General features: G+C 36.0%; 1 pseudogene; it reads right to left on the reverse strand.

Annotated features, from left to right (window-relative positions):
- Positions 1-7,504, reverse strand: part of LOC149255697 (protein NRT1/ PTR FAMILY 8.3 pseudogene) — a 99,167-nt pseudogene extending 91,663 nt beyond the window's left edge.
- Positions 7,505-8,441: the final 937 nt, after the last annotated feature.

Below are 8,441 nucleotides of genomic sequence, written 5' to 3' on the forward strand. Positions count from 1 at the left end.
TCAATAGGTACTTCTCCTTTTAACTTGGTGTATGGGAAAGAAGCTATAATACCGCCAAATTTAGCACTCCCATCTCTAGCCCTAGTACAATTTATTGAAGAAATCCCTTCTTCCTCTATTCAATTGAGGTTTGATCAAATCCTTAAATTGGATGAGGAAAGAGAAAAGGCCAAAATTACTCATGCTAAACATCAACAAATCATTAAATCTTGTTTTGATGCAAGTTCTGTTGGCTCAAAAGCATTACAGATTGATGATCTCATTTTGAAATGGGATAAAGAACATGAAGACAAAGGTAAGCATACCAAATTTCAAAAGATGTGGCTTGGACCATTTCAGATCATTGAAAAGATAGGCTCATCAACGTTCCTACTGCAAGACTTATCAGGAAAGAGAGATTCTCTTCCTGTGAATGGGCTTATCTTAAAGAAATGTTTTTCTTAAGAAGGTAACCCCTTCTTACCTATACTTATTCTTTATGCAAGCTAGTTTCTTTTAGGAAATAATGTTGTAAATAGTCTCCCATTGACTTTTCACTATTGAAAAGTTCTGTGAAAGAATATTGTGAATACTTGCTTTCAAAAAATAGAACTTTTTAAGGAAATGATTATAGTTTTGGAAATTAGATAAAACATGAAACTCTCAGAACCTCTTTAAATTTGTGAAATCTTCGAAACCTTGAAAATACAGTAAATAATTTTGAAGTTTTATAAAGTTAAGAAAGGTTCTTTAAAAAAAGGTAAAGACTTTCTCTAGCTAAGCATCAACAACTCTAAAATTGTCTTCCACAAACTCTTAAGGAGTAAGTCATTCACCCCATCCACTAGGTTTATGATTTTTCAAAGTGTAATTCTAAAATATATCTGATTTAAAATATATGAGGTCTCATGATGAGCCTGCTTACCATGATCATAGGGAACTAATTAAATTGGCATTACCATTACTGCATATCAAAACAGCGTAATGGCTTATAATTATAAGACAAGGGATCTCATTATGAGCCAGCTTGTTCAGTTCAATTACAACCAGTGAATGGCATTGTCATCATCTGGCTCCCAAACCAGGACAATGGCTTTTATCCAAAAAAATAAAAAAGTAAAAAATAAAAAAATAAATGTTGGTATATCTTTTTGGATTTATCTTGCGAAAGTTACTCGTAGATGGATGAGACAATGAATGATTGATGGTTAAAAGGTAACCCTGTTGAGACTATAGATGTTTGCTGGCAGTAGAGGCACTACCTGTCACAAAAGAGTAAATTTAAAAGCTAAGTTGGAAGATCCCCCTACTTTATCTTTAACAACCAATCAAAGCTTGAAGAAACCAAAAAATGTTTTTTATTTTATCATAAGGGTTTGTACAAAAAGTTGCAAAATTCATATATTTTTATTCAGAGTAAATTTTTATCTAACCAATTCTTAGATAATTGTCTTTTTCCTCAATTGATTCTACTTAAGAAAGTTTCAGAAATTTCATGATTTTTTAGAGATAACTGGTTCTCCCAGTGAATTGCCAATTGTTACACTATACAACAACCCCCCAATTTCATTTTTTAAAATCTTAATCTTAAAATGCTAAATAAGAAATGGGTCCCCCTTTAGAATATAAATAAAAGCAATAAAATTTTGAGTAAAATAAATTTTCCATAAAAGACATATGAAAGTTTCTTTTAGAGTATTTAGGACCGCTCATCGCAAATCGCATTTCTTTAGAACCCGTGAATATCCATTTGGAAAGCTTGCGATGTGATCAGAGTCATAACAAAACCCTCATTGTGAAGTTTTATCAAGGTAAGCCATTTATACACACGATGTAATAAAACTATTGCATTTCGCACAATCATTAATCCCACGGAATGACTTAAAGCGTCATTGAAACTTTGCGATGCAATAAGGCTATTGTAATCACATATCGCTGATCCAAAAAACTCCATTGAAATCTTGCGATGCGATAAGGCCATCGCAATCTCATATCGTGAATTCATAAAGTAACATCTAGTGCACCTTATTGAAGAATTGCGATGCGATTTAATTATCACATATCGTGCTCTCGATAAAAGCAAATCGTAAAATACTATGAATACATGAGGTATAGGGATAAATAGATTATAAAAAAATAACATGATTTTCCAAGTTTGAAACTTGCTTTTCCCCAATGCCAGCTCAGCACTCATCACAATCGCAACTATGCAAGCAAACCTTTGAAGCATATTTCTTGTAACTCTCGATTTGTGATACACGATTATTACACAAAAATTAAAATAATGCAATTGCTGAATGCAAATCGTAGAGTGACAACACCTATTCTAAAAAGGACCGTTACCAAACTTGTGACACAACATATGGTTTTAGCATTAAAGTTTCATGTTGGAAGTTATGGTAAAACATTAAGGAGCAGTTATGGGTAAGTCCTTTAAAGATTTCATCCATGATAGTTAAGTACAATATAATATCTCATGCATCTAATGTGCTTAACTGCATTTGGTATGTAAATTGTATTATCTTTTCTCAAATTTTTCGACTGTTACGCTCCCCTTTCTGATTTTACAGAGCTGACTGAGAATCACACAAATAGGCAAGATGTCTAAGAAATCTCGAAAGGCAAAGGCCCCTGTTATAGTGGAAGAAGCACCAGCAAAATTGGTGTTAATTGCAAACACTACTTACAAGGCCTCGGTAAAATCTCATGGGAAGGCATATATGCTTTACTTGAAGTAGAAAATCCAACAGATATTGAAGAGGAAGCAACAATTGATGCAACTGACCAAATAGAAAACACGCTCAGTGATTTGGCCAGCTCCTTCCTCCATAGAATAATAGCCCATGCTAAAGTTTTACCATACAATGATCTAGTGAGATGGGTGATTGAAAGTATTAATATAATGGACGAAGCTTTCTTTACAATAGATGGAAAGATGTTTGGGACATTCAAGCCTGAAGATGTCAAGAAGATGTATCATTTTCCGAATCCCCTTAGACACTACAACAAGGCATTTCTAGAATCTTTTGCTAAGGAGAATGAGTTAGAGTAAGATCCTATCAAAACATGGAGGCATTTTCCTAACAAGCATAAACATGAATCTTCTGGTATGTACTCCATGGACTCCCTGGCATCTCCATATTGTTATGTTGCTGCTATGGTATGTAGGCTCTTTAGAACTCCCAATTCTGCTAGATTTTCTATAGAAATGGTTCCTTTCATGGAAGCAGAAATCAACACATTTATTATGGATTGGGCAACCATTCTATCCAATAAAATGGCCAATCAAATATTATATTATAGAAGGAACAAATTTTTCACCACCCGAGTCGTGCCCCCATTTTATATGAGTGTCTACATAATGGACAAAATCTGTTTTAATTTCGAATTTCCCGTTCTAGGTTGGAAATGGATTGTTCAGGATCCAACCCCCATTCATATTTATCATAAGTATTTATGGAAGTCTGACTACAAGAATAATATATAGAGAATTTTCCATGGTTTTATTTTACCTGTTCATCAAGCCATTTTTAACAAACCTACTGCTCGGGTGTTTAACGAGGCTAGCATTGATTTAACTTCAATTGACAGTTGGTTCAGGGAGGAAAATTTAACCTATATTAGGGTTTTTGGCAGTATTACAGACCCTCATGTCCTTCCACTCTATATTCCAGATAAGCTATTAGCTAGGGAAGTAGCATACCAGATAGTGGAAAAGGGGATCACCAGAAACCTTAAAGACTCTAAAACGTAAGTGTGGCCTTCATTTCCCCTCCACTGTAGCTCTTACACATTACATGATTTTAAACATGCTGAGAAAGAAAAAGAGAAAACTAAGGATCTGGGTCTAGTAGTGATTCATAAAAGACAGTATGATCCAAAGAAGGTCGCCTACAATTTCACCAGTCAGGTGAAAATTAGTAAATTTATACATGAGGAGGATGAGTTTGATAATTTATTCACTTTAGCGGAGTTATTCTCACAGGTAACTCATCTTGAAAGATTCAAATTGGGAGCCGAAAAGATGAATAAATTCATCAAATACATGACACAAAGGTTACATACATTACCTCTAGATTTATTGAATATTATCCCTAATGTTCAAGAAGCAGAGCACAATGGGGAACAAACTATTGAAGAGATTTCCAGGGAAGGGGAAATTAGTGAAGAAACCAATGAAACCCTTAGCACAAATGTTAATATTGACCCCATATTGATCAGAGAATGGGAGCAGTCTGATCAGTAGATCAAAAGCCAGAGCGGCCCCCAAAACATTATCACATCAACATCGCCTGGAACACAAAAACCCATTGTTACTGATAGTACGATTGAAGGGACACCCAATATAGACATAGCTCATAAAGAGGTTGAAATAATCCCTGAAAATCCCTCAGGAGAAATTACGTTAAATATTGAGGAAATACCACCCTTGGATGTATTTTATAGCCCAAAACACAGGGTTGTAGTCAAGAGACAGAGAAAAAGAGGAAAATTGACTAGACATCATCCACAACTCCTTAGTCTGAATTTATGAATGTGATATGGAAGCATTTAGAGGTCAATCCTTCTGAGGATTTGACTAAATTATCTCAATTTGTAGGGGCATACACAACTACCACAATTGATAAGGCCACTGAGGTTAATATATTGATCAAAGAAAAAGATCAAAGGATTACTCAGCTTGAAGAGTAAACAACAGTAGAACAACAGAAGATTAATGGGCTGAGAAACAGTTGGTAGAAGAAAAACAAAAGAACGAGAAGCTTAAGCTACAATTAAACCTGGAGAAACAAAAGATCGACCAACATGCCATCCAAAAACAACAACAGTTGTCCCAACAACTCGAACAACTTCAATTGACACATCAACAAGAAATGAAGGGTAAAGAGGACCAAATCTCACAGCTACAACTATATATAGAACAGTTTGGATATTATCCTAAGGTCAAGGAATTTAAGAAAGAAGCCCTAGAAGCCAATAAGGCCTTATCTCAACAACTCAATATAGTTCGCCATAAAATATCTCTTGCCGACCCATTATGCATCATAACTACATCGCTGATTGATCAAGCAGTTAATACTAGATTAGCTTTTGAGGATGCAGATGACAAGGTCACAAATTTCCTCTGCTGGAAAAGCACAGTGCAAGGCAGAGCTGCTAACCTACGGAAAATTCAAGGGTCGCATAAAGAAATATTGTTTTCAGAATGGGAAACACAGTTGATAAAGGTAGAAAGGGCTACCTCGAGGGCCATAGCTATAATGAACAATGTGATTGAGCTGGTAAATGGTAATTTATATGCAGCCAATTTGATTTCTTATTGTTCCCTAGTAAAGCTTCCAAAAGCGAAAATGTTAGAAAATCAATGGAAGTAGGATTTGGCCACCAAAGATGAACAACTCAGTAGAGTAAAAAGCCTTACTTGGGATGCATATTGGTCCTTTTTGGTCAAGCCACATAGTCAACAAATGACCATCAAATGTCTTGCCGATGTTGTTGATCACATGGTGCTCGAGCTTTCAGATGCCACATACATGGGACAACTACACTCCAGGATGAGTCATTCTTTGGAAATTCAAAACATGCTCTCAATTTGTCAGTTGCGGATATAGTAGAAGAAATAGATATAATGAATCTTTTGAAAGGCAATCACACTACTATTTTTTCAATTCAAATACTTGATTTTAATGTTTACAGTTCCAACAACTCTAAGCGATTTTTTTTACAGTTTGTTTTAATTCTATTATATAAAACCTTTCATGTTATTGAAGAAGGGTCCTCAATTTGTACAAAAAATAGACTTGAGAAGTTGCACTTTTGCACTTCTAAATTTATTTTTTATGAGCAGTGGATCAAGGTTTCAGATTTTTGTGAAAGAATTTTTTCAAGACTGGAATTTTTGTATCTTCTTAAAGTTTCTGAAATAAAGAGGTGGAACTGGAATGTTAATTACATATCAAGACTCAAATGCATGTGGTATTTCTATCATTGTTCCCTTTGTCTTGATTTAATTAGCATTCCATTTAATTTTCTATTGTTGATGTATTCACACGCTTCAATCAATTCTATATTGAGTAACTTCTGAATGATTTAGATATGTTAAATTAGAGATATATGTCAGCAATATATATTATGATGTCATGCGATATGTTTTTATAATTACTTTGTTTAATTTCTTAAACAAAGTAATCATTATTTAAATGCATCTTTCTATGGATAATGAAAACATCTATATGATTATTTGTCGCTAGGAATTTTCAAAAATTGCATTGTTATAAGATTACCTAGGTTACATAGATATATTTGTATATTTTAGAGTTATAGATTAAACCATCTACCATCTTTGATATACATTTTAAGACACTCATTCATTAAACCACACATTATTTGGAAACTGGTCCCATAATATCCAGTCAAAGCCACCATCCCAAATGGAAAAGGAGTTGTACTAAGGTCTGGACCAGGTGGTTATCCCCCAATGTTGGTGCTACGATTTTAGAGGCATCAACAGAACTCTTAGTCAAAAGACTCCTATCAATATGACACCAAACTCATGCATGATGAGCATCCTGCTAACATGGCATAAAATGGATCTCAAAACAAACATGCGCGGCGACACATGAGTATCCCATCAAAATACAACAAAAGGGGTCTCAAAACACAACATGACAAATCATGACAATAAGTACATCACATAGACGATTCTGTGTCACATCAAACAAGAATCATGAAACAAGTAATAAACAAGATCCATCATCAACATCAAACAGGGATCTGTGCAACACAATGCATAGCAAAAGAAGTACATGAACACACTGCATATACCTCACAACCAAGGGCCATCTGAAGAAGTGGATGTCAAATTGTTGAAGCCATTTGTGCCATCGATAACACGACATCAATCGCATGGAAATGGCTGCTCGCACATGAATGATGACACTTGCATTCCACTTAGAAGAGTGGCTGAAGAATAGAATGAGAAAATGAGAAATCTGAACACACCATCAGATTTTGCGGCGTCGAATAGTGCAAAATTGACTGTCCAATTTTTGAATTCTGAGAAATTGAGAATCTGGGGCTCAAGGAATATTTTAGATTCTCCCTAGATTCCTCAAATATTATGCTCCATGGGTGGACTAGGAATATGCAATTCAAAGGGTGAATTTGACCTCACCACTGTGATCCCTACAGAAAACCATGAAAAACTACTATAAACTTGACTATATTCTGACATGGAGAAAAATTACCTCTTTGGGAAAATTTCAAGGATCATGGTTCCGCTCCCCATTTCTGCAGCAATTATGGTTCCACCTGCATACTGAAAAATGGCCAAAAGATGTAGAACTCTGATGGAGAAACAGATAATGTCATTGCATTCACAGCGTCAAGAAGTGTTGAAACCATATAAAATTTGTCAAATTATGATAAAGTGAAAATTTGGCCCTCCTGCAAAATTTTGCCTGGAACTGCATGCACTGCCTTCCTCTGTCTCAATATCCATGCCTACTCCTGGTTCCTCCTCCATCTCCCTGCACTATGAAAATGAAGGTTCATTTAAGGTTTGGAGGGCGGATTAAACAAGAAAGTGGTTGTGGTGCAATGGTTATGTTAAGCGGTTTGTTGAGGAGGGGTCGGGTGGTCAAACCCCGCTCCTCCCTTCTTATACATTATGATTTAAAAAAAAATGAGTTTTTTATTTGGTTGGGGTCAGGTCCACATTAGGCAACCCTTCCATACCCACTGTAACGGCACATTCAAATTTTGGTTGGCACGTAGGTTGGTTGTACACGGTACATCTCATTGGCATTATATGTTTTAATGGGTCACGTGTTATATGAGGTTGCCCAGTGGGAGCCAGCCCATGTGGGTCGGGTGGGTTTGATCCCCACTGGCCTCACACTTATGGTAATGTATTCATGGAGAGGAGAGGTGTGGGGTGGTGGGAGTGATGGCCCACCACCTCCCCTTGTATATATATTTTTTAAATTTTAAAAACAACAGTTGTTTTTCTTGAATTTTTCGAAAGTTTACTGTAGGAGTCATTTTAATGAGGCCAAAAATTCACCCAAAATCCAGCCCAGGTTGGCTGAAATCTAGTGGCCAGGTTCTGTCCAAATTGTGGCCTCCTTAAGCTTGCCCAGTCAGCAAAAAGTCAACCCAACTTTGACTTCTTCTAACTTTCGCATACGGACTTGGTTTGATGAACCATTCACACTATACTGATTAGGATGATGAGGGCTATGCTCTAGTCCTGGTTTGAGAATAATCCAAACACTTTTATTTTTTAGCTTTCCTAAGTCCTCTTTGTCCTGTGTGTGTCTCTAGAGCCACCTGGATCACAGAGAAATTGCGCAAGGAAATAGGAGCTTGGAGGGCAGAGGAGAAGGCTTGTGGGAAGCTTTGATTGCCTGTGAGCATCTAGGAGGATTGTATTGAGATATGGCTAGCTGTGAGAGCTAAGA

Source organism: Pinus tabuliformis, chromosome 7, assembly GCF_031772625.1.
Source record: "Pinus tabuliformis cultivar Carrire ecotype Pingquan chromosome 7, CPIR1, whole genome shotgun sequence".
Lineage (NCBI taxonomy): Eukaryota > Viridiplantae > Streptophyta > Pinopsida > Pinales > Pinaceae > Pinus > Pinus tabuliformis.